The 27,843-nt window shown below is 34.5% G+C and overlaps 1 long non-coding RNA gene across 1 annotated transcript in view; it reads left to right on the forward strand.

The window, feature by feature from the left end:
* Window positions 1-27,843, forward strand: part of LOC116526367 — a 65,774-nt gene that overhangs the window by 31,112 nt on the left and 6,819 nt on the right. The window contains exon 3 of the long non-coding RNA XR_004258115.1: window positions 15,661-15,672. This is a non-coding gene — a long non-coding RNA (uncharacterized LOC116526367). The remainder of the gene's footprint in view (window positions 1-15,660; window positions 15,673-27,843) is intronic.

Genomic DNA, 27,843 nt, shown 5'->3' on the forward strand with positions numbered 1-27,843 from the left:
CGATTTTAGTGAATGTCTATGTGAGGAAAACCTGCTATTTTAGACAATATAAAAACCTTAGTTTTGCCTTTAGAAGAATCCGACTTAGGTATTACAATGATTGTCCCTTTAGAATGGATCATTGGGAAGGATGCTCTTCTGTCAGGCTGCAGATTTAGAGGCCTTTTTGAGTTTGCGGAAACTGGGATCTTAGAAATTGCTTTAGGGACTGAACAATTACAGGCTGTAGCAGGCCATACCTGAGATTTCATATTGACAAAAGAACTGTCTCAAGACTTTTAAAAGTTTATAACCTATTGTCTTCTTATAATTTGCACTTGTTTCTAAATACAGCCTACATATTACATCAACATAGCCCTATAGTCTGAAGACTCTTATATTTTTTGTTCTGAGTTCTGCCTGTTAGTTCACGAGTTAATGGCTGCTGCTTTGACCATACCATTCTACTTTTTCACTACAATATACTAGGTTCCCTCCACCATTTTATTTGGCAGAACAAGTTTAATGGATAGTGCTTAGAAAAGTCTGGACTCCTAGTTGTAGATAGTGTAAAAGCTGCCACTTGACATTCTCTGCTTCTAACAGCATCAGTACACACAGAGCAGGTGGCTTTTTCAATCTGGAAAGGCTCTGAGCAAGGGAACTTTCAGGCAATTTAGATTTCAGGCTCCAGGTAGAGAGTCCCTCTCTTAGTAAAGCTGCTTTTATTCTCTGCCATCTCCTCTGCAAGTCAGGTTAATTCTAGTTCCAGTTAATTCATCTCTTCTAAGACTTTTCCAACAGGTGCACAAAGTCAGCAAAATCACACTAACATTTTAAATATTTTGCCTTTTTTTGTTTTAGTTTTTTTTTTTTTAAACACTTCTTTTAAATTCTGGTGTTATTGACTATGTGGTCTGCATTCCAATGTAGAAAGAGATTTTGACTTTTTTTTAAAAATCACGTAACAGTGGGCTGGGCAACTTTTCAACCTGCAGGGGGTAAGTACTCATTCTCCCACTGCCTAACAGAGTAAATCAGTATTATTTTCTCTCACTGCCCAGTAATTTTTGAACATATTCCTATAGTTCTGGAAAATTTCCATATTATCTTCCCAATGTAGAAGCTAGAACATTTGCACCTGTAGGCTTTTTTTAGCATGCACACTAGCAGTTGATTCACTAGGCCTTTTGTCAAGGACAGTCATATCACCTTAAACAGTGTGAAGAAGCAAAAACAGTGCAAGAGGAAGGTAGAAATATAAACACCCCAATTCTGGAGACATCGGTGTTTGCAAGATTGCATCCATGATGCAGAAATGGCTTGGTGGTTTGTGACAGTAGGAGCTGCTAAAGATCACGATCATGGCGGCAGCATGCACACTACTGTAGCTTCCTGACCACTGCATTCACATGGCAATGACAAAGGCATCAAGAGATCTCCTGCCAATTATTGAAAGTAGATTGAGGTATAATTCCTAGAATCCTAGCTTCAAGACCATTTCTTGGGTCCTTCCAATGTTCCAGTAAGATAAATGTCCTTTCTTTTATTGCTCTCCTTTTCTACTTTATGTTTACTTCTGTCAGCCTCAGAGTTGCTTGAAATTAAGGACATGGATAGAGGAGCATCGAATTCTAATGAGACACATACTTGAAAATATCAAACATAACCAAGTAAGAATATATATGTGAATATAAATTTATTAGATTATTTAAATATGTATGTGTATGTGTTATTTATGTGTATATATATATACACATACACATACAATTCATTACATGTTATAAATGCTATTGACTTCCTGTTTTGTAATATCCACATATTGATACACATGGGTGTACACACACACCACATAAATAAGTACATAAATAAATAATTATTAGCTTGAATTTAAATAATCTTAGGCAGGCCGGGCGTGGTGGCTCATGCCTGTAATCCTAGCACTTTGGGAGGCCGAGGTGGATGGATCAGGAGCTCAAGAGGTCAGGAGCTCAAGACCAGCCTGGCCATCATGGTGAAACCCCATCTTAAAAAATAATAATAATAATAACAATCTTAGGCAAATTGATTGCAGTGATGGAGTTACTTTTTTGTTTATTAGAGTACATTTTCCAAAGTAAACTTAGGTTTTAGGCAAAATATTGTCATCCTCTTTAATGCAAAATATTTTAAAATATGTAATGTTTCTCTGTGTTTTATGTCAATGTCCAGGCAAAATATAACTAATCATGATTGATTGATGAAATAAATTTTAAAATAACCAATACAAATTTTTTATTAAACTGGTTATTGAGAATTTTGTTTTAAATAGTTGTACCTCATTTATTAGTGTTTCAAATTTTTTATAAAATGAGTAAAGTATAGCTATAGGTAAAGTATATGCACACACAAACACACACACACACACACACACAGATACGCATATGAATATACTGGATATCTCCACTTGGATATGCCTCAGGCATGTCACCATCATGTTCCAAAATAATCTCAGTAACTTTTCTATGTTGGCCTCCACTGATTTTCAATTTTTGCTTAATAAGTTTACTACTCACTTAGTCACCCAAGCCAGATGTCTGCAAATTATTCCTTATTTATTCTTTTTCACATATTGCTTGTTCAAGTTTGCTGGTGAAGAGTTGAGATTGTAGCCAAAAATTTTTATTAAGACTCCATTTGTTTCTGAATATTCTGAGAACTGTGAGAGCAGGTACTCTGCCTTATTCCTCTTTTACTCACTGCTACGATGTATAAAATTAAGAAATAAATATTAATGATAACCTTTTCTTCAGGAAAAAGAAAAGTTACTTTTTAATAAACAGGCATAGCTCATTTTTTTGTTTTTTTTTTTTTTTTTTTTTTTGTATTTTTATTTTTTTTTTTTTTTTTTTTACAAATTGAACTCTGCATTGAGCAGGTCTGTCAGGTCTGCTTGCTTTGAGTCCCTGTGTCACATTTTGATAATGCTCTCAATATATGTTTTCATTATTAATATATCTGTTATAAGTAATCTTTGATTTTACTATTGTAATTGTTTGGGGGCGCCCCTACCTGTGCCCATATAAGTAAGAGAACTTAAATGATAAATGTTATGTGTGTTCTGAGTGCTTCCCTGATCAGCCCTTCTTCAATCTCTTTCCTGCCTTAGGAATCCCTATTTCTTATTACATAATACTAAAATTAGGCCAATACATAACCTTACAATGGCCTCTAAGTGTTCCAGTGAAAGAAGTTGCATGTCTCTTAATTTAAATCAAAATCAAGAAATGATTAAGCTTAGTGATGAAGGCCGGTTGAAAGCCAAGATAGGATAAAAGCTAGGCTTCTTGTGAAAGACAGTTAGCCAAGTTGTAAATGGAAAGGAAAATTCTTGAAGAAAATTAAAATTAACATAGAAATACCAAGAAAGCTAAACATTTGTATTACAAATAAAGAGAAAGTTTGAGGGATCTGGACCAAAGATTAAACCAGCAACATCAATCCCTAAACCCAAGGCTAATCCAGAGCAAGACTCTCTCATCAGTTCAATGAAGGCCGAGAGAGGTAAGGAAGCTGCAGAAGAAAAATATGAAGGTAGCAGTGGGTTAATTTATAAGGTTTAAGGAAGGAAGCCATCTCCATAACATAAAAGTGCAAGGTTAGATAGCAAATATTGATGTAGAAGCTGCAGCAAGTTACCAAGAAGATCATTGATGAGCATGGCTACAGCTTTAAATTGGAATAAGATGTCATCTAGGACTTTCATAGCTAGAGGGAAGCATATATTTGGCTTCAAAGCTTCAAAGGATGGCTGACTTTCTTGTCACAGTATAATGCAGCTGGTGACTTTAAGTTGAAGCCAATGCACATTTACCATTCCAAAAATCCTAGGGCCATTAAGAATCAGGCTAAATCTACTCCATTTATGCTCTATAAGTGAAACTACAAAGCCTAGATGACAGCACATCTATTTACAGCATGATTCACTGAATATATTAAGCTCATTGTTGGGACATACTGTTTAGGTCTCAACAAAAGATTTCTTTCAAAATATTACTTCTCATGAAAATAAACTTGGTCATCAAAGAGCTCTGATGGATATACTCAAGGAGACTTATGTTGTGTTTATTCCTGTTAACACAACATCCATTCTTCAGCCCATGGGTCAGGGAGTATTTCAACTTGTAACTCTTGCTATGTAAGAAATACATTTTATAAGGCCATAATTGCCATAGATACTGATTTGTCTGATGGATCTGGACAAAGTCAATTGAAAATCTGAAAAAGCTTCACCATTCTAGATCCAATTAAGAACACTGTGGCACATACAGACCATGTACTACTACACAGCCATAAAAAAAGATGAGTTCATGCCCTTTGTAGAGACATGGATGAATCTGGAAACCATCATTCTCAGCAAACCGACACAAAAACAGGAAACTAGACACCGCATGTTCTCACTCATAGACCGGTGTTGAACAATGAGAACACAGGGACACAGGGAGAGTAGCATCACACACTGCGGTCAGTTGGAGGGGTCCAAGGGAGGGACAGTAGGGGATTGGGGAGGCTGGGAGGGATAGCATGAGGAGAAATGCCAGTTTCAGGTGAGAGGGGGGATGGAGAAAGCAAACCACCTTGCCAAGTGTGTACCTATGCAACAATCCTGCATGATCAGCACATGTAGCCCAGAACCTAAAGTACGATTAAGAAAAAATAAAGAACATCCATGATTTGTGGAAGGAGGCCAAATGATCAACATTAACAGAAGGTTAAGAGAAATTGAAACAACTCTCCCAAAAGACTTTGAAGTGTTCAAGACTTTAGTGCAAGAAGTCACTGCCGATATGCTGGAAATAGCAAGAGAGCTAGAATTAGAAACAGAGGCTGAAGATGCTAGTGAATTGCTGCAACCTTGTGCTAAGACTTGATCAGATGAGGAATTGCTTATTGTAAATACACAAAGAAAGTGGTTTCTTGAGATGAAATCTACTCTAGGTGAAAATTCCATCAACATTGTTGAAATGACAACAAAGTATATAGAATGTTACATAAACATATTTGATAAAACAATGTTAGAGTTTGAGGATTGACTCCAACTTTTTTTTTAACTTTTACACTTATGGTTACATGTACGGGTTTGTTATACAGGTAAACTGCACGACAGAAGTGTCTGGGGTAAAAATTATTGTGCCACCCAGGTATTAAGCATAGTACGTATTAGTTATTTATCCTCTCCCTCCTCCCACTCTTCACCCTCAGTTAGGCCCAAGTGATTTGAAAGAAGTTCTGTCATGGATAAAATGGTATCAAACAGCATCACATGCCACAGATAAATCTTTTTGTTCATAGAAGAATCAATCAATGCAGCAAACTTCATTTTTGTCTTAATCTAATAAACTTCCACAGCCGCCCTAAACTTTAGTAACCACCACCCTGATCTCTTAGCAGACATCAACATCAAGTCAAAATCGTCCATCAGCCAAAAGACGATGACTTACTGAAGGATCAAATGATTAACATTTTTTAGCAATAAAGTATTTTTAATTAAGTTATGTACCTTTTTTAGCTACAATGCTATTGAATATTAAACTACAGTACAGTTTAAATCTACCTTTCAGGTAACTGAGAAACCAAAAAGTTAGTGTAATTCATTTTCGTTTTATTCTGATATTAGATTTATTGCATTGGTCTAGAAAGGAACTTGCAACATCTCCAAGGTGTGCATGTGCTTGCTTTCTCTTTTTTCATATTTATTACTTTTTTTTTTCTGATTAGAGAAAGGGAAGTAAAAGGAAGCCAGAAAATAATAACTTTAACCAAATAACCCTTCTTTCCTTCTCAAAATTTGATATAGCTAGCCATACACAAAGAGAACTTCATATTTATATGAAAAAATTAAACAATATTTTATTATAATTATGGGTATTTATTTGGCTTCTTACTTAGTTGTAAGCACTTACAAATCAATCTCTGTATTTAAATGATTTTCCCTAGAGTTCAGGGTTCATTCTTTTGTGCATGGTAACATTTCAATGATTACTTATCAAATAAAATTATATAATCAACTTTATATTAAGATATATTTGGAATTTAAACATGGACATTTATGGTGTTTTTTTTTTGAGATAGAGTTTCACTCATGTTACCCAGGCTTGAGTGCAGTGGCGCAATCTCGGCTCACCACAACCTCCGCCTCCTGGGTTCAAGGCAATTCTCCTGCCTCAGCCTCCTGAGTAGCTGGGATTACAGGCACGCGCCACCACGCCCAGCTAATTTTTTGTATTTTTAGTAGAGACAGGGTTTCACTATGTTGACCAGGATAGTCTCGATCTCTTGACCTTGTGATCCACCCGCCTCGGCCTCCCAAAGTGCTGGGATTACAGGTGTGAGCCACCGCGCCCAGCCCTATGAGTTTTCAAATCAGTTTTCTTAGAAGCAAATTTTAAAAATGCATAAATAAATTAAGTAAAATACATAATAAATAAATTAAAAATACATAAAGTAACAACATTTAAGTTTCCATAATACACTTTTGTTTTTATTATCCATCCAAAGGACCTATCAATAAATATGTATGTGGAGGAAATATGTGTGAGGTACATGTGACTACATATATTTTCCAAACATAACTGTGATTGAGTAGGAATCTGATTTTTTTGCCTATGTTCATTCTTCCCTTGAGCATCTGACTAATCAGTCTCCCCTGACTGATCCCTGTGGTTCTGGTCAGGCAAATCTAGCACCATAATGTCCTGGCCAGCAGATTAAAACTATAACCTAAGGTATGATTGTCAGAGCCTCTCACCAAGAAATCTGTGTTTTCAGTAAACATACAGAAGAGCAGAAGAAAAGTTTAATTACCTGAAAGATATGTCAAAGTAGAAAAATCTATCGATTTCCCATATTCCTGTCCTGTTAGTTGATTTTCAGAATTAATGATTTGGCTACCCAACATTCTTCTAGTATGTTAATTATTCTGGTTTTAGAGTGAGTTAGTTTGCATCTCTTGCGTTTTAAGAAATTAACTGCTATTATATGTATAACGGTCTGGAAATAATTATTACGATTTGTTAAGAGCGGCAAACTAAGAGGAATGGAGTAATGATTGATCTTCATTTTTTTTTTTTGGTCAAACAGTGTGTGTGTGTGTGTGTGTGTGTGTGTGTGTGGTAGTTTTTGCAATAAATGTGTAATTATATTTTTATTATGTTTCAAAATTATACATAAGGCCTTCTAAATATGATATTTAAGAATAATCCATTTTCCTATTCAAGTACTCCACGTTCCTTAATGTTAAAAAGAAACAAAATAGAATGTTTAAACCTGTCTGAGGATATCCAATTGTTAACATTCTAGAAAGACTACTTTTACAATTAACATGCAGAAACAGATAACAAAGGTAAACATGTGGTAACAATTTTCTTGAAGAAGCAAATCCAGAACAGGATTGCTATAAAAATATAAAACAGGTTTTCTTGGTAACTTTCAAATGCAGTAATTTTAGTAAAAGCTAAATTACATCCTGATTAAAGCTATTCCCCTTATACTATGGTGAAATTTAATGCAGTAGTTACAAATGTGCTTTGGGAGTCAGTATGGATTTCCACTCTAATTGTGACATATACTAGCTATTGTTATTCTAGAAACTTTCAGCTCCCCTGCCTATATTCCTCACCTATGAAGTGTCCACTTACTAAACAGTCAGTATCTCAAAATCATAGGTTCTCTATAAGTACTTGTTAAAGCATAAATAATTGGCAAAAATCACATATGCAGGAGAAACAAAGCAAAAGTCTCCATTGATTATCACTGAGAAGTTGTTGGTCATTACAGTAATAGATTGCATGTTTATTATTTTTTAAATGATTCCATTCAACTTTGGGCAGAAAATTGGAAGCCAGAAAGTCAGATATTAAGGTTTCTGAAGTGCACTTATTACATATAATCTGTGGCACATTCAAAATGAAGTGACTATGCTAAATAACTAAAAATATTTCATCTTCATCTTGCTTTAAATCTTTCAGTGACTTCTTAATGCAAGGTGTCAAATACAAATGATATGGACCTCATTACCTTTCTCTCTCTTCCTTTCCAAAATTTTCTTACTACACCGTCTTTTTCTCTATACACTTCAACTCTACTGGCCTTACAACCTAATTTGTACCAAACTCGTTTCTTTACCTATACTCTCTCTGATGTTTTTCACCTACCATGTTGCTAGAGCTTTGCATATTCTAAATTTTACCTTAAATGTTGCTTTGTCAAAAATGTCTTCCCTGAAAACTTTCCCTTACCCTCACCATTCATTCTCCATCATGGCATCTTGCCTATTTCTTAGAACACTTATTATAATAATCAATTAATTTATTTTATCTTCTTTGTTTAATTTTGAAATTATTTTAAGCTTAAAGAAATGTTAGAAAAATAATACAAATAGTTGTCATATATCCTTTATACAGCTTTTACTAATTCTTATAACTTATATAACCATCTTATAATGATTATGACTAAAATTAACATTAATCTAACACAACAAACTAAAGTATGGACTATATTTGGATTTCACTAGCTTTTCTTTCTAGTATATAATAACATGCTCCCACATCACATTTAGTTGTCATGCCTCCTTAGTAGCCTCTGATATGTAGCAGTTCCTCTGTCTTTCTTTTTTTTTTTTTTTTCTTTTGACTTTGACATTTTTGGAGAGAACCAGTTAGATAATTAGAACTTAACAAATGTTTGTCATTGTTTGACCGAAGTTAGAGATTTGCAGGAAGACTATAATGGAGGTCATGTGTACTTCTCTGCATCTTTTAGCCATATGCTTCATATTTGGGGATATAAACCTTGATCATTTGGTTAGTGTGGGGTCTGCCAGGTTTTCTCACTATAAAGATACTAATATTATCTTGGTTATTAATATTTAATTACTGAATACATTTTCCCTAGATTTAGCATTTTTAAATAGATAAGGTTTTGTTTCTTCCTTTCAGGACATTAAAAGTGTCAGTCTGTGTTCAGTCTTGCAAGGTATATAACTAAAAGTCTGTTTTTAATTCTTATTTTTGGTTCTCTGTATATTGTACATTTTTTTTTTCAGTTTTCCCTAAATATTTTCTTTTTTTGTTGTTTCTAGGACTTCGAATGTGACATGGCTAGGTGGTTTTATTGTTGGCTTGTGTTTATTCATCCTGCTTGGTGCTCTCTGAGTTTGTTCTGAGTGGGCATCTGTTATTAATTTTAGAATGTTGTTGGTTATTTTTTCAAATATTATTTACCTTATTCTAATTCTTCTCATTCTGATATTTTATTATATGTATGTTAGACATTTTGATGTTGTTCAGAGTTCTCTGTTCTTACGTCTGCTTCTCCCTGTAAGCAAAATCAATTTGCTGCTGCTTCAGATGAGGACAGGGACCATGACCCATTTCTCAAAGTGACAATCCTGCTTTAAAAGCAAGGTGTTAGACAAGGACAGTAGCCTATGTTCTTCTGTGCTTTCCCCTTGCTGCATGGAAATCTGGCTCTACTAGAATGCTAGAGTGAATGTATTAGGAGCCCCAGTATTTCAGACCTGCTGTTTCTGGGGTAGACAGCCTATAAGTCAATGCTGGATGAAACAAAGAGAATTCCTGCCATCTCAGCCACAATTACCTGGATTTTAATTTAAGCAACACTGGCATGGATTGAACGTGGAAATGAGGAATATTGGGGGCCTGCCTTTCCTTTGCTTTTAAATGATGGCGGAGGGGAGAGAGACACCTGTCTGCTTGGACATGCCCATTTGGTGAAGCAGCCATCATGTAAGCTGGAGAATGAAAGGGAGGAGTTGGGTTGTGGCTCAAGTGTCACAGACCCTTGATAATCTCACTAAGATGCACTAGATTTTCTTGAATAAATATTTCTTTCTTTTCTTGGCTGAGCTGAACCACAAGAAATGTCTATTGGAAGCCCCCCTCATCTCTATAATTTGCTTTTTATTTATTATATCCCTAATACATTACCCCTTATTGTATTAATTTCTCTGCTGAAATCATCCTTTCCATCTTGCATATGGTCCACATTCTCCATTAAAAACAACTTAATTGTATGTATCACAAATTTCCTCCAATTCTACTTCTAAGTTCTCTCTCATATTTGAGTCTGATTATTGCTTTGCATATTACAGATTTTTGTTTTCTATTTATATGCTTCATATTTTTTAATATCAAACATCTAGTGTAAGACAGTAAAGACTGAAATAAATACTTTTAATGCCTGATTATAGCACACATTTTCTTCAATTCCAAGTTTAGGCAGGAATTTGAATTAATGTAGTTCAGAGTCAGAGTTAAGTTCTGTTGTTATGATTACCCTTAGTGGACCATACATTATAGATTTTTCTAATGACACTTTCTTTTAAGGGCTGATTTATACAACTTTTTATTTTCTTTAATATCTGTTCTGCCTTTAGTTTATGTCTCTGGTACTTTGAAAAGGCCATTCGAATAGTGGATTCGATGTTTTTTGTTTTTTGTTTTTTTGAGACAGAGTTTCACTCATGTTACCCAGGCTGGAGTGCAATGGCGCGATCTCGGCTCACCGCAACCTCCGCCTCCTGGGTTCAGGCAATTCTCCTGCCTCAGCCTCCTGAGTAGCTGGGATTACAGGCACGCACCACCATGCCCAGCTAATATTCTGTATTTTTAGTAGAGACGGGGTTTCACCATGTTGACCAGGATGGTCTCAATCTCTTGACCTCGTGATCCATCCGCCTCGCCTCCCAAAGTGCTGGGATTACAGGCGTGAGCCACCGCGCCCGGCCGGATTCGATGTTGTATTAGTAATTTGTAAAAAAAACAAACAAAGAAAAGAAAGAAAGAAAAGAAGGGAGGGAGAGAGGGAAGAAGGAAGGAAGGAGGGTAGGAAGGAAGAAAGGAAGGAAGGAAGGGGATAAGAAAATAAAAAGAATGGGAAAAGGAGTCTACTGTTCAATGGCTTTGATTTAATTGCTCAGTTTTAAAACTACAGAAATTTAAGAAGTTGCTTTCTCTGTCATAGCCTCCTTAGTTTCTTTGTACTCTGAGTGTATAACAAGGTAGACATCTCAGATTATACATGGACAAGTTCTTTTCCTATTTATATTCCTAAATGTAGCAGTTTTCTTGGTTTCCAATAGAATTCTTTTCTTTTCAAATTTTAATTTAAAATATTTTAAAGCTTTGAAAAGTGATAAAAATAGTAGTAAGATATCACATGTGCTCTCACCATGTTTTTCTGTTAATATTTAACCACATTCATCTTACACTCTGTCAACATAGAAATATACGCATGTATGTCTATATATACATGCAAATAGATACATAGATATATACATACAAAACGTTTTTCTGAGACACATTTATTTTGCAGATATGAGGTCTGTTTACTGCTTGCTATTTCAGTGTTTATTTCCTGAGAGCAACCACAATCTAACATCACAACAGTACAACCATAAAAATCAGGATATTTTCATTGGTTTTACCGTCTATTTAGACATGTTAATATTTTTCCAATGATCCTAATATGTCATTTTATAAGTTCAGGATCCATCCAGAATTATGCATATCACTTACTGGACCTATCTCTTCGGTCTTCCTCAGTCTGGAATATTTTCTTAGCTTTCTTTGATTGTGTTCATGACCTTGGCATTCTTTACCCAAACAGGCCATTGGCTTCACGGACTCCAACTCTGCTTAGGATTCCCTGACTTTTTGCTGTTTTGATTAAGTATATATGCATTATATATTTTTAATATCAGGCCTTACATATTCATATTCTCTACAAAATTGTCATATGTTTTAAAGATATACCAAGTGAAGGAAATGGCTAAAAGAGACATATATGGGGAAGTGACATCCATTTCATATAATTACAAAGTATTTTTATTATTTGTGGAATGCTTATAAATCTGTTGCCATAAAACCACTAACTATAGTAGTAATACCTTGACAGGTTCATTTCATCTTAATTAAAGACGACACTCTTTTCTTCTTCCAAATTTCCGAATACATCTGGAGAACTGGATCGGTGTACTCTTTGAAACTGAAATAGTAAAGTACCAAGTCCCATCATGTAATTTTGCGAAGGTTTCATCCTTGCCTGGATGATATCTGTCCTTCTAATATTATCTTTTCTTGATTACTGTAGATGAGAGCTAGCTGTTTATATTTGGTAATTTTTCAAAAGAAGTGCTTCAACCAAACTGCCCATTTTTTAATGCAAGGGTTTTGAAAGCTTGTCCTTTGCTCTGTGGGGAACTTTGAGATCTTTGGGTTTCTTATAATCACCATGACAATTTATGTGATATAATTAAAGAAAATAGAACTTTAATAATGACTTTGCCACCGATGATACTCAATATAATAGGCTGGTAGAAAAATATCAATAGTTTCATGACAGTGTTTTGAATGGTAATCAATATAACAGTGGCATGCTGATAGCAGTGTTAGAGCTCTCTACTTCTTCAATTGTGTATGAACCCCAACCCAGGCCAGCTCGCTGAGTAGAGATACTGATAATTAGTTCTACTCAAATATAAAATCACTTTAAAAACAGTTGCAGCCATATGACATCTAGTTGCATTTTGGTTTTGTTGTTCATATTTATGAATAAATTAAATTTTCAAGCAATGTTGCCTATATTCTAAAACATCAATTCCTTTTCAGAAGATACTTTTGGCTTTTAATTAAAATAAAAAGCTATAATCCCCACAACATCATTGCATTAAACCTGGAAAATCTACAAGATATGTGTGGTTAAGGATGACAAACGAAGCTAGTTACATTTTAAGAAAGAACATCAGTATTTGGGGTGGAACAAGTTAGAAACAGAAATAATTTTAGAGATAATATATTATCTTCTATATGTCAATGTACATATACTATTGCATGTAAATATCATTTCGACATATGTCATGTCTATGCTCTTCTTTCCTTGAGACACATATATTCTTAGCAAAGAAAGACATTATTATTGGATTGTTCTTTATTCTCTTATCAAAAAGGAATTTTTAAATAATTCTTTGAAAATATATCAATGAATTTACTTGTTCTTTATTTTTTGTCTCCATGGATTACCGTTATTTTTCTGAAGCATATTCTCAAATATCTTTTATAATCCTTTTTTTCAATAACCTTAGAAGATATGGAAGGACTTATAAACATTCATTTGTTTTCTAATATTTGTAGTACACTCACTCTTGATTTTGTAGATTTCTCCAATAGTGCACTTCATATCTATTCTTCATTCCTCAACCTCCCAGCTTCTCTCATCTGTACTTTATGGTATCAACTTTGAATACATTAACATTGTACTCACTATCACAAATAAATACACTAATCTTTGTTTAAAATCAAGTTCTAGGCTGGGAGCCATGGCTCAGGCCTGTGATCCTAGCACTTTGGGAGGCCGGCGTGGGTGGATCGCCTGAGCTCAGGTGTTGGAGACCAGCCTGAGCAACGTGGTGAAACCCCATCTCTACTAAAATACAAAAAATTAGCCGGGACTGGCAGTGCGTGCCTGTAATCCTAGCTACTCCGGAGACTGAGGCGGGAGAATCGCTTCAAACCGGAAGGCAGATGTTGCAGTGAGCCGAGATTGTGCCACTGCACTTTAGCCTGGGCAACAGGAGACTTAATCTGAAAAGAAAAAAGAAAAGAAAGGAAAGGGAGGGAAGGGGAAGGAGAAGGGAAGAAAAGAAAAGAAAAAAACGAGTTATAAAAACACAAAGAAATGTAAAGCATTGACCTTATATTGATAAGAATATAATGCTCACTGTTAGACAGCTATTTTATATGACAAGCAAACACATAATTTCAAAAGAATGCAAAAATAAGTATTTTTTTTCTTGCTCACTAATCAGCATATTAGCCGGTGTTAAATATCAGCTGGCTGAACCCAGTTGTATATACTGCAATGATATTATAGGTGTTCATTAATGAACACCTGTGATAAACACATTCGTGCAGTGATATTGTGGGGCGTAGCCTATAAGGTTAGGCTCAGCTAGGATCTCTCCAGGTCTCAAGTTCAGATGTAATCTGTTCCACATATATCTTACCCTGGAACACAGCTATCCAAGGAAGGTTTGCTTTATGCAGTTGGAAGAAGCATGAGAGGAGAATCCCAACCATGCGTGCATATTTTAAAGTTTTGCCTTTAATACATCTGCTAATTTTGTATTGGCCAAAGTAAATCACTTATAAAACTCTAAAGTCAAGAAGTTATGAAATACCCTTTGACCATGCTAAAGGTATAGCAATTATGTTAATGTATGTTACTGTAAGACTGGAGTAAAATCAACATTAGATGAGTAATTAAATATAACAAAACTACATATTCAAGTTAAATGTGACAACTATATTTCCTGATTTGTATAAGTTTCTTTTTAAACTTTTTTAATATGAAATTTTATTCTTTAAGTTATTCTAATATATCAGATGTAATATTTGTTCTGTGAAATTCTCTTTTTTCTTGAATAAAACCAACCTGAAATTTCTCTACTCTCATCTTTTTCTGTCATTTTTCATGATTATTCCCCAGCTCTGCACTAAAGCTACCATCTCTGGAAAACTGCTCTTTATAGTTGTAAATTAGATGTAATACACTTTGGTCCAGTCTTTATATTTATTAAGTTACTCTCTTGATTTTCTGAAGTTTATACTCAAGTAATTTCTTCAGATGGACTGTACAGAGGTTACATAAACTGTAAGATCTGCTAATCTGATATTTTATTTAACTTACATTTAGGTTAGATTGAAAGTTTTGCTAAGCATCAAAGTTTAGACTTTAAAAATTGAAATCTTTATTAAAATTGATGAGAACCATGATACTAGGTGTGATTAATCCTTTGAATTTTGTTTTATAAAAATGTAATGTTTGTTTTATTCTAGAATTTGTGAGATTTCACAGTAGTAATGTTTCTAAATTTCATAATGGGTTAATGTCAAAAGTATATCTTCAATCTTTTTTTGAGAAGTAGGTTTGCTTCCTGCCATTTTTACTAGAAATCAAAAACAACAACAAAAACCCTTGTGCTATACGTATATTACAGTGGGGAAAGTTTTCTTTTTATGTCTAGTGCCAGATTATTCTGTTTCAGTAGTATCAGCAGTTTCTTTTTTGTCTTAGTAAAGAGATGGTTTTATATTTGTATGGATTTTGGTGGTAAAACACACAAGTTGCAGAAAAACATAGATGTTTTTATGCATTTTATTTAGTCCTATTTTTGCTTCTAGAGTGCAGCATGTTAGCAACTTAAGTTTCTTAATAATTTACTGCTACTATTGATTAGACTGCACGTACAAATTTTGAGCAACTTTTGCACTTACTGCTCTTTGTTTAAATACATATAATCTTGCTAAAAAGAGTTTATTTTTAATATAAGAGTTAGACGTATTTGCACATTAGAATATTTATTTTTCACAGTGGAAATTCTCAAGTTCTGTTCTTCTTGTAGTTATTCTTTGAACTGTGGCTGTAGTAAGCTTTTGAAAAGCAGTTGTTATAATGTTGCTGTATGCCACTAAATGGCATAGAGTGACATTAATATGGCTCTCCACTGCTGTCTTAGTCAATATGAGCAGCTATACCAAATACTATAGACTAGGTGCCTTAAAGAACAGACATTTGTTTCTCACAGTTCTGGAGGCTGGGGAGTCCAGTTCAAGGCTCCAGCAGATTTAATGTCTGGTGAGGGCCTACTTCATGTCTTCTAGAGGGACTACTTGCTGTATCTTTACATGATGGGCAGAAAAAGTAAGGTCTCTCATGTCTCTTATAAGGACACTAATCCCATCTTGAGGCCTCCACTTTCATCTTCATTACCAAGTTAACTCTCAAGGGCCCCAGTAACAAGTACCATCACATTGGAGAATAGGGCTTCAACATATGAATTAGGGAAAACAACATTCAGTCCATAGCATCTGCCTTAAGAATAATTTTGAAATCCTCTATCAGGATGTACAGGTGTAGCATGATCCAGCTCCAACCAACCAATCCATCTCATCTTTACTTAATCTCTTAATAGAAACCCGATTCTCCTCTAACCTCACAACTCTACCTACAACAACCTTTGCTGTTTCTACCTTGCTGTATCTAACATCCAAATCATTCCATACATTCTCTCCTCTTTTTGAAAAAACAAATTCTACCACGACATCACTTTTTTAATGGCAGCACCTTGCTTTCTCTATATCCAACACCATCTCAGATAAATCCATGGGCTTTTGTATCTAAAGCATTTCTTCACTGACTGTTAGGCTATGCTGCTTTCCCCCCTTTTGATGTTCCAAGTGTGAACTCATCTCTTTAACATGAAATTAACATAATTTTAGATTGTGAAATTTTTTATTGTCAAGATAAAATTTGTGACCACATTATTGCTGCATTGATGTTATACTTCTTGAATGCATTCATTGGCAAGTGTTAGTATTTTATTTGGGTAACTATCTAGAAGGCAGTTTGAAAACTAGAAAAAAATTATTTAAATGTATCTTAATTAGATACATTATGGCTAAGGGAGTATATTGTTATTCTTTTTCTTTCTTTCTCTTTCTCTTTATCTAGATTAGGACCTACTGTAACTTAATTATTCCTTTAATTTCATTCTGAGAGCATAGCCATCCTAGGTAATATTTTTGAGAGTTATTACTAATGAAAGGAAAATGGAGTTTTAAAAATAAAGTCATGAATCATCTTTTGTGAAACTTAGATTTGCGAAAATAATTTTTATTTATATTTTTACTTGTGTAAATTTAATGTGTGTAAGGGCAGTTTTACTACATGGATCTGTTGCATAGCAGTGAAGTGTGGGCTTTTAGTGTAACCATCACTAGATGATCTATAGCCTAGTGTCTTTAGACTTAGCTATCATCTGCTACACCATGAAGTTTGCTCCTAGAACTGAGGAGCATATGTATTAAAGGATATTCCATATGGTGTGATCAAAAGGATTTAATACCCAGTTATTACATATATCATACACATACCCAAAAGTAAACACTTCACTCTCTTAGATATAGATTTTAACTCAGAAAAGTAGGCAGATCCTAAATGTATATATGCCAGCAAACACAAAATTAAAAAAAAAAAAAATCTTCATTTTTGTTTGTTACTCCTTTGCTGCTGAATAATAAGGACTGGAACTACATTTCTTACTATCTTGAACCCTTCAATCAACGATGTTTGCAGTAGTAGATAGGTAAAAGTCATTACATCATTATGTAAAAATTTTACAGTTGTCATACTACAAAATTAAAATGTGATTTACAAGAATGTGATGAATATGATTTGCATATAAACTTTTACTCACAAAGAGATCATCACACAAAACATATGGAAATAGGCATGAATATCATTATATAGGTAAGTAAACAAGTTTGACGTTTTTATAATTAGTAGAGGTAGTTGGAAAAGATTCCACTTTCATTTAAAAAAAATGGAGATGAATTTAGATAGAATAAAATAAGCTAAAAGAAATTTATAAAATACTCAATTTCTAACTGATTCTTTGAAGATTCAATTTTTTTTTTTTTTTTTTTTTTGAGATGGAATCTCGCGCTATAACTCAGGCTGGAGTGTAGTGGTGTGATCTGGGCTCACTGCAACCTCCGCCTCCTGGGTTCAAGCAATTATTCTGCCTCAACCTCCAGAGTACCCGGGACTACAGGCGTGCACCACCATGCCCAGCTAATTTTTGTATTTTTAGTAGAAATGGGGATTCGCCATAATGACAAGGCTGGTCTCCATTTCATGACCTTGTGATCCGCTTGCCTTGGCCTCCCAAATTGTTGAGTTTACAGAGGCAAGCCCCCATGCCTGGCTGAATATTCAAATTCTGTATAATGAAAAATCATAATGTCAAAGAAACTTCAAACTAGTTTCTACATTGAGTTCATGGGGAAAAGAATGGCAATTATTAATATTTTGATGGAAAAATAAGCAAAACTAAAGCTGGAAGACATAGAAAATCAAAGCTATCTATTTGCACATAATGTGAATAAACTAAGTGACTCACACCTACTGCTTTGTTTCTGTTTTATTTTATTTTATTTTATTTTTTTATTATACTTTAAGTTCTCTGGTACATGTTCAGATCTTGCAGGATTGTTACATAGGTATACACATGGCATGGTGTGAGATGGTATCTCAGTGTGGTTTTGATTTGCATTTCTCTAATGATCAGTGATGATGAGCATTTTTCATATGTTTGTTGGCCACGTAAGTGTCTTCTTTTGAAAAATGTCTGTTCATATCCTTTGCTCACTTTTTGATGGGGTTGTTTTTATTTTTTCTTGTAAATTTGTTGAAGTTCTTTGTAAATTCTGGACATTAGCCCTTTGTCAGATGGGTAGCTTCTGAAAATTTTTTCCCATTCTGTTGGTTGCCGGTTCACTCTAATGATAGTTTATTTTGCTGTGCAGAAGCTCTTAATTAGATCCCATTTGTCTATTTTGGCTTTTGTTGCCACTGCTTTTGGTGTTTTAGTCATGAAGTCCTTGCCTATTCCTATGTCACGAATGGTATTGCTTAGCTTTTCTTCTAGGGTTTTTATGGTGTTAGGTCTTATGTTTAAATCTTTAGTCCATCTGGAGTTAATTTTAGTGTTGGATGTCAGAAAGCGTCCAGTTTCTGCTTTCTGCACATGGCTAGCCAGTTTTCCCAACACCTTTTATTGAACAGTGAATCCTTTCCCCGTTGCTTGTTTTTGTGAGGTTTGTCAAAGATCAGGTGGTTGTGGATTTGTGCCATTATTCTGAGGCCTCTGTTCTGTTTCCTTGGTCTATATCTCTGTTTTGGTACCAGTACCATGCTTTTTTGATTACTGTAGCCTTGTAGTATAGTTTGAAGTCAGGTAGTGGGATGTCTCCATCTTTGTTCTTTTTGCTTATGATTGTCTTGGCTATGCAGGCTCTTTTTTTTTTCTGAAATCAACTAGCCTTACTCCATCTTAGAAATAAGCCTGACAAGTTCCAGCTTAGCTCACCCTCCCTGCCACAGCCCCCTCAGGTGCATTACTGGGTCAGGCTATACTCAGAGCCTTGAACCATTGAGGTTTGAGTCACGCTGTTCTCAGTACCTGTAGTTGTTGTAACCACATCCTGCTTGGCAAGTCTACCTGCTATTGTGAAAATCCCCCATTGGTGACTGATTGTATGGAAAGTCCCCCCTGCTACCCTCTTGATGACTGTATGGAAATACTCTTAGTAATCAGCAACTATGGGAACCTCCTGCCTCCTGGTTACCAGCTTCCTCCTACTAACTTGCTTGTTCTGCTTCTGTAAAATTCCACTTCAGCTAGACTCCCTCTCCCCTCTCTTCTAGGTTAAGTATAAAAGGAAATCACATCCAGCTCTTCGGAGCCGAGAGATTTTGAGCACGAGCTGGCTCTTGGTCACTGGCAATAAAGGACTCTTAACTGGAACTCAGAGTGTGGTACTTTCCTTCTAACTCGCTGGGGTATAGGGGTTCCATGTGAAGTTTAAGGTGGTTTTTTCCAGTCCTGTGTAGAAGGTCAATGGTAGCTTGATGGAGATAGCATTGAATCTATAAATTACTTTGGGCAGTATGGCCATTTTCACAATACTGTTTCTTCCTAACCATGAGCATGGAGTGTTTTTCCATCTGTTTATACCCTCTCTTATTTCCTTGAACAGTGATTTGTAGTTCTCCTTGAAGATATCCTTCGTGTCCTTTGTTAGTTGTATTCCTAGGTATTTTATTGTCTTTGTAGCAATGGTGAACAGGAGTTCACTCATGATTTGGCTCTCTGTTAGTCTGTTATTGGTGTATAGGAATGCTTGTGATTTTTGCACATTGAGTTTATATCCTAAGACTTTACTGAAGTTTCTTATCATCTTAAGGAGATTATGGGCTGAGATGATGGGGTCTTCTAAATATACAAGCATGTCATCTGCAAATAGAGACAATTTGACTTCCTCTTTTCCTAATAGAATACGCTTTATTTCTTTTTCTTGCCTGTTTGCTCTGGCTAGAACTTCCAATATTATGTTGAATAGGAATGGTGAAAGAGGCCACCCTTGTCTAGTGCCAGTTTTCAAAGGGAATGCTTCTAGTTTTTGCCCATTTAGTATGATATTGGCTGTGGGTTTGTCCTAAATAGCTTTTTATTATTTTGAGAGAGGGAATCCTCCCTAACTCATTATATGAGACCAACCAACATCATCTGATACCAGAACATGGCAGGGACACAAATAAAATAGAAAATTTCAGGCCAATATCCATGATGAACATCAATGCAAAAGTCTTCAATAAAATACTGGAAAACCAAATGCAACTGCACATCAAAAAGTTTATCCATCACGATCAAGTAGACTTCATCCCGGGGATGCAAGCCTGGCTCAACACAGGCAAATCTGTAAATGTAATCCATCACATAAACAGAACCAAAGACAAAAACCACATGATTATCTCAATAGATGCAGAGAATACCTTCGACAAAATTCAACAGCCCTTATGCTAAAAACTGTCAATAAACTAGGTATTATTTCTATTTTATAAAGTAGAATTTATAGTAACTAGACAAGGCAAGTATATTTTCAAAAATATTCTTTAAGAGGAATCTGATTATTTTATTAAGTGGGCAAATGAGGGAGGAGGAGAATATGATCTGTTACCTGTAAAGTTTTATTACATATTACTTATGTATAGACTTGTTTTGTTTTAATTGGTTTTATCACAGCTAGTGAGTTCTAACTTTATTCAAGTGTTGGAGAGGGCAGAGACAAGTAGAAGGTAAAATACTTAGAGATATAAAAGAATATAATTTTTAAACTTGTAACCTAAGGGAAGGTAAAAATAGCTTCAGTTTGAACTAGTAAAATAAAGAGAGCTCAAAATTATCCAAGACAAATAGAAAGGCATTCTAATAATACAAATAGAACCTTGGACTGGAAACCATTCACATAAAACATATTAATAATTATTTATTAAAATTCTATCTATTTAAAAAATATTTCTATTGTTAACTCTATGAATATTAAAAATGATGCATTCTATAACATTTACTCATAGTTTTAATTAAAAACAAATTCACTGGTTATTCTGAAAACACACAAACACCCATATCTAGTAACTGAATTTTAGAAAATTATGGACCATAACTTGAGGTTAGTTCTTTAGTTTGAACTACTGCTAAATTGATATTGAGATGTATTTTTTCTGTTTTATGTCTTTTAAAAAATCTCATGAAATGTTTGATTTGGGTTAACTAGTTAGCTCATGTGAATTTATATTATCAGAGAAATATACTAAACAAAAAATTTTATCTGAACCCTGTCTCTACTAAAAATACAAAAATTAGCTGGACATGGTGGCATATGGCTGTAGTTCCAGCTACTCGGAAGGCTGAGACAGGAGAATTGCTTGAACCGAGGAAATGGAGGTTGCGGTGAGCCGAGATCATGCCATTGCTCTCCAGCCTGGGTAACAAGAGCGAAACTCCATCTCAAAAAAAAAAAAAAAAAAAAATTATCTGAAAGTTACTTAAAGTGTCAAGCCATAAAATCTAAAAGATCAACTGATATGAAATTTAACTCAGAAAAATGTGGATATGTCTTTTCTATGCATATATCCAGAGGCAGATGTCAGAGTAAACTTTAAGTTAAATTATACATAAAAGGTTTAAACTAGGGATTGTCAAACAAAATAAACATAATTGAAAGGCAAACAAGAAAATAGAGTTTTCATAGCTTCAAAATTTCTGTCCCAAGATTTTTATTTGCAGAGGAAAGACAGTAACTTTAGAACAGACAATCCTGGCAAATCCTAGTTAAATTCTTAACTAGTTTAAATCAGTGTCATAGTAGTGAGACATATCAACAGGATGAAAATAACAATGATGCACTAAAAAGGACACCTCATTTTTCTGGAGCCATTTACAAAAATACATAACCTTAGTCTAATAGTGTGGAAATACTAGAAAAACCTAGTTGGAGAGACATTGAACACAATAATCAGTGTGCTTCAAAAATGTCAGAGGATGAAAGATGAGGACATACCCAAAGACTATCACAGATTGCAAACGGCTTAGGAAAATAAAGCAAACATACAATGTGGAATTTTGAATAGGATCCTGAAAGATTAAAAAAAAAAAAACAGTAGTGGAAAACTGGTGAAATTCCACTAGAGTCTTTAGAGTAGATAATGTTTCTGATAATTGCAAAATATTATGTAAGTTGCTAAGTTTGGCGAAAGCAGGGGAAGTGATATATGGAAGCTCTCTGTAATAAATTTTCTTTAGATATAGTTAAAAAAATGTTATTGGAGTGAGCACTACAGGAAAAAAGATGAGATTTTGCCAGGCATTGGTGTAGGATGTGGGACTGATGACAAGTGAAATAGGAAGGAATTCCTTTATGTAATGGAATTGTTCTGTATCTTGATTGTCTGGTGGTTACATTACTCTCTACAGTCCCCCAAACACGTAGAAAGGAGTATAGCTGATCATATGTAAAACTTAAACAAATAATAGCAAATTACCTGGGAAACCATTTACAACAAATATATAGGTATTTTTTGGTATGTAATTAGAATATATAGTTTTATTATATAACACATAAAAAAATAAAAAAAAAATCAATAAAAAGCATTATATGTAAAGAGCAATTCATTCTGATATCACAGATTGTAGCTAGGAAACTAAATGTGATGATTTGTTCAACATAGTACTTAATTATGTATACCTGAATTGAATAAAATACAATAAAATATTTTGAAATATAGATAATATTTAATTATTTGAAGATTTGGGTGGCAAGTCATTGTTAGTAAATCATTATGTTTAACAAAATGATTAAGTATATATATTATATCAATAAGGTCACAAACCTAATATGCCTTTAATACTGTTTTCAAATTCTCTTAGATTTTATTAAACCATTTCTTCAGGAAGTAGAAAGTGAATTTTTGTTATGTACCTAGCATTATGATGTGATCTGAATCTACTATGGTATTAGAGACTGACATGTTAAAGAATTAAAACAATAGCACACACTAAGTTGATGCAAAGATTCTACCTGCTGCAAACAAAGAGCAATATAAATATGTGAAATATGTATATGCATACCCACACCTGTCTTCGTGTCCCGTGCCAGAAACGAAGAGGTAGCTCAAACTCTGAATTGAAAGTTTAGGTTGGTATATTTGTCTGTTTTCACGTTGCTATAAGAACTGCCTAAGACTGGGTAATTTATGAAGAAAAGAGCTTTAATTGACTCACAGTGTTGCAGGCTGTGCAGAGCATGGGTGGGAAGCCTCAGGAAACATATCATGGCGGAAAGCGAAGAGGAAGCAAGTGCGTCTTACCACAGCGGAGCAAAGAGAGAAAGGGCAAGTGCCACACTATCAGATCTCCTGAGAACTCACTCCCTATCACAAGACAGCATGGGGGCCCGGCGCAATGGCTCACACCTGTAATCCCAGCACTTTGGGAGGTCGAGGCGGGCGGATCCGGAGGAGATCGAAACCATCCTAGCTAACACGGTGAAACCCTGTCTCTACTAAAAATACCAAAAATTAGCCGGGCGTGGTGGCATGTGCCTGTAGTCCCAGCTACTCGAGAGGCTGTCAGGAGAAATGCTTGAACTCAGGAGGTGGAGGTTGCAGTGAGCCCACATGGTGCCACTGCACTCCAGCCTAAGTGACAGAGTAAGACTCCGTCTCAAAAAAAAAAAACAAAAAAAAAAAAAAACCAACAAGGGGGAATTTTTCCCCCCCTCCGCACGGACCCTCCTTCAACAGGTGGGAATTAAAATTCGGCTTGAGATTGAGATTCGAGTGGGGACACAGAGCCAAACCAAATCACCTGGTATCTAGTTAGTCAATGATTTTTGAACCTGGCTTGGCCTTGAATGTTACAGAAGACCTAGCCCTTAGATCCCTAATTAAATTTGTAACTTTAAATGATCTGGTCTTTCTACATAAAGGACATCACATACACTTTGTCCGGTGGCTGAAAGAAACAGTGTGAACTATTACTTGATACTTTAAAATCTAGATGGGTTTAAAAGTATGCTTTTAGAAAGCCTAAACCAAAAGGTGTGCTGGACAGTTCTGTTTGCTCCTTGCAAAATGTGATGACAGTTTCCTTCTTCATCTCTGTCTGAAATCCTCATCTGGGTGGACTACAGCAATGAGATCCTTCTTGCTAGGTATTCTGGTAGTTTGAGTTCAACAGAATACCATGAGAAAAGAGCATAAGGAGTGAGGAAGGTGAGTTCAGATATTCAGTACCATGAATTTAAGCATAAGGTTTCCACATTTGAGGAGCAGAGGAAGCATGCCTAGATGACACTGAATTTCAGAGAAATGTCAAATAATTTTCTAATTATGTATGTGTAATATTTGATACATACTTAAAATATTGTTTAAATAAATTCAAAGTTAACTGAGCATCCTTTATTTTATTTGGCAATCCTACTTCAATATTGTTGGCCTTGCAGAATCCCTCAAAGATTATAATCTTTCTTAAGGCAGCCTTTAAAAGCAATTATCTTATTCAAGGTTCTGGCATTTTGATGCTCTCCTGCAACCATGTGAAGGAATCTCATACTATCCCTTTGCTTATAAAAGTACTAAGGTTTACTGGCATTGTCATTATGAAATGTTGTGTAAAGCACTATTTTACCAAAAAAACAAACAAAAAACAAACAAAAACTATTATCCATATCATCCTCAAATTCAAGTAGAGTAAAAAATAAATGTTGTATTTTAAAAATTTGAATTACCAACATTTTATAAAACCTTTTTCTTTTGATCTAATAAATTACCTTTGGCTTTAAAGGCAATGGGAATCTCATCGATACTCTTTTGGAATCTCATTGATACTCTCCGTATGAACTGACAACTGGCTATCTTATGAATCTTGAATTATCATCCCCAAAACTCTATTCTACTTATTACTGGCTAGTATGGCAGTGAGACCTAAAACTTAAGAATCCTTAGACGTAAGGATTCTTCAGGCTAAAGACAGGTAAACCAAGACCTTCAAATCAATATGATATTGGCACAAAATTGAAAGATTCCATCTACGATAACAGAAAAAGAATGTTGTTTCGAGATCTTGCTATCCCTCTTTCTTCTTACTTCGTTATAAGTTTCACTTTATTTAAATGAAACTTAGCAATTGTCCTAAAAGGGTTTTTCAAAATTATATTACTCCATTTATATCATTATTACACTCTTGACCCTCCTTATCCTTTCTCTCATTTACATTTGTCATTCACCTGTGCATTTCTCTGAATCTTTTTGATGATTAGATCTATCTGCTACAACTTAAGCTCCTAATAAATACCTAATTTATATTTCATTAAATATTACAAAGGAAATATTCCCTTTAACTGGTTCCTTTTATACTGGAATTATTCTCCTATATTAACTCCAACCTTCAATCTTCTAAAAATCGGGCTCTTGCCACAAATTATTAGAATGCCTTTGTAGAAACCATTTCACCCTGTGGGCATAACTGAGTTCACCAGGATGAACAATTGGTATAGGAGCTTTCTCACCACAGTAGTCAGTCTGTTTGTTCCTCTCAGACATTCTCCAGCCTGGTTCTCAGGAATTATTAATTTCTATTAACAGAATCTACTAATCTCAAAGGATGGATAATTGGCTTATTCCTGATGTGATAAATTGGACAATATGTTCCTCACCAGGGTTTAATTCTTAAGTGGAAAGCAAACTTTCAGTTGACTACTTTATACACCCTGTCTTGTATTTATGATGCTGTTACTTGAAGTTTCAATATATATAAAATCCCTACCTCTCCAGAGGACCATGTTTCTTTGAGAATTATACCTGGAAACTTGCAAAATAAATGAAGCACAGACAACTCAGGATTGCTTCCTAGAGAGAGAATATGTTTTCTTCATGTACACTTTTGGGCTGCTATTCCAACAACAAGCATGTAAGCAACAATAAAAATTGATCCAGAATATATCATCAAATTTGGCAGAAGTAAAAAACAACTATTAATTTGGCTCTAGGGGCCAAGCTTACATTCATTAACCAGGATCCAATCACAGGCTGGATATATTTTTGCTGAGGCAAGAGAGGTAATAGTTCACATTTTATTTTGCATCAATATTTATGTCACTGGTCAGGTGAAACAATGTACATGTAAACTTAAAAAAAAGTCAGGTGCCTTCCTATGATTAAGCTTAATTGATCATAGACATATTATTATGTTTTAAGCTTAGCAATTTTGATATACATACTCATTATTTTAGGGGAATTAATAATGATTTTGCTTCTGATTATTTCTTTTATTTCATTTGGAAATGTATTCTTTCCAGAGTCTTAAATGCCCATATCTATCCATTTTACATTAGATTATTCCTGAGTTCATGCTACAAAAATAAAAAAAATAAAAAAATATTCAGCACTTATTTTAGTCTATCTAAAACCATCAATTTCTGTACAAATTTTGACAGTCAGACAGTGATTTTCTATGGATGTATAATTTACATACAATTATATTCACCCTTTCAAGTACAAATAAGTATTTTTAGTGTATTCACAAAGATGTGCAACTATCACCACTAAACAATTCCAGACATTTTTTTATTTGTATATCATTTTAGTATATCTTCTTTGGAGGAATATCTATTCAGATTACTTGCCAATAAAGAAATAAATGTGATGATCTCTTTATTATAGAATTATGGATAATATTTCTAAATTCTGGATTAAAAAACCTTTTATAGATATGTGATATCAAATATTTTTCCCGTTTTGTCAATGCTTTTTTCATTTTCATCATAGAGTCCATTGAAATACAGTTTTAATTTTAATATTGATTTTGTAATTTGTCTTTTCTCTTTTGCTTGATAATGTAGTCCAATTTGTATTTTTTTCACTTGTGGTTTTGGTGTTATAGCTAAGAAATCTTAGCCTAATCCAAGATCATAAATATTTTCTTCTAGGAGAAATAGAAGAAAACATTTTTTTTTTCGTTTTAACATTTATATATTTTTTTAGTTTTTTAGTGTTTTTTTTTTTAGTTTTAACATTTATATTTAAGTTTATGATCCATTTTTAGTTAATTTTTGTGTATAATAGGAGACGAAGATCTATCTTCATGGTTTTGCATGTAGATATCTAGCTATATTACAGAACAATTTGTTAAAAAGACTACTTTATGTCCCTTGAATTAACTTGGCAGTCCTGTTGAAAGTCAATTGACCATAGAAGGATGGGTTAGTTTATGGGCAATAAAATTCTGTTTTATTTATTTATATGTCTATCTTTATGCCAGTACCACAGAATCTTTCTTATATTAGTTTTATAATGGTAAACCCTCAAGGTTAGCCAGAGTTGGGAGTTTAGAGCCTTATTAGTTCTTTCACCTAGGTTATCTAATTGGTTGAAATCCAGTTATTTATAATATTTCCTTGTATAGCTATTTCTGCAAGGTCAGTAATAATGAGTATTCCCTTATATTTTATTTTATGCAATTTGTCTTTTCTCTTTTGCTTGACAATTCTAGCTAAAGGTTTATCAATTAAATTGATCTTTTAAAAGAACTAACTGCTGGCCGGGCGTGGTGGCTCACGCCTGTAATCCCAGTACTTTGGGAGGCTGAGGCGGGTGGATCAGGAGGTCAAGAGATCGAGACCATCCTGGTCAACATGGTGAAACCCCGTCTCTACTAAAACTACAAAAAATTAGCTGGGCATGGTGGTGCGTGCCTGTAATCCCAGCTACTCAGGAGGCTGAGGCAGGAGAATTGCCTGAACCCAGGAGGCGGAGGTCGCGGTGAGCCGAGATCGCGCCATTGCACTCCAGCCTGGGTAACAAGAGTGAAACTCCATCTCAAAAAAAAAAAAATAAAAATAAAAA

The sequence above is a fragment of the Sapajus apella genome, unplaced genomic scaffold (assembly GCF_009761245.1).
Source record: "Sapajus apella isolate SASKATOON/1434 unplaced genomic scaffold, GSC_monkey_1.0 scaffold50, whole genome shotgun sequence".
Taxonomy (NCBI): Eukaryota; Metazoa; Chordata; class Mammalia; order Primates; family Cebidae; genus Sapajus; species Sapajus apella.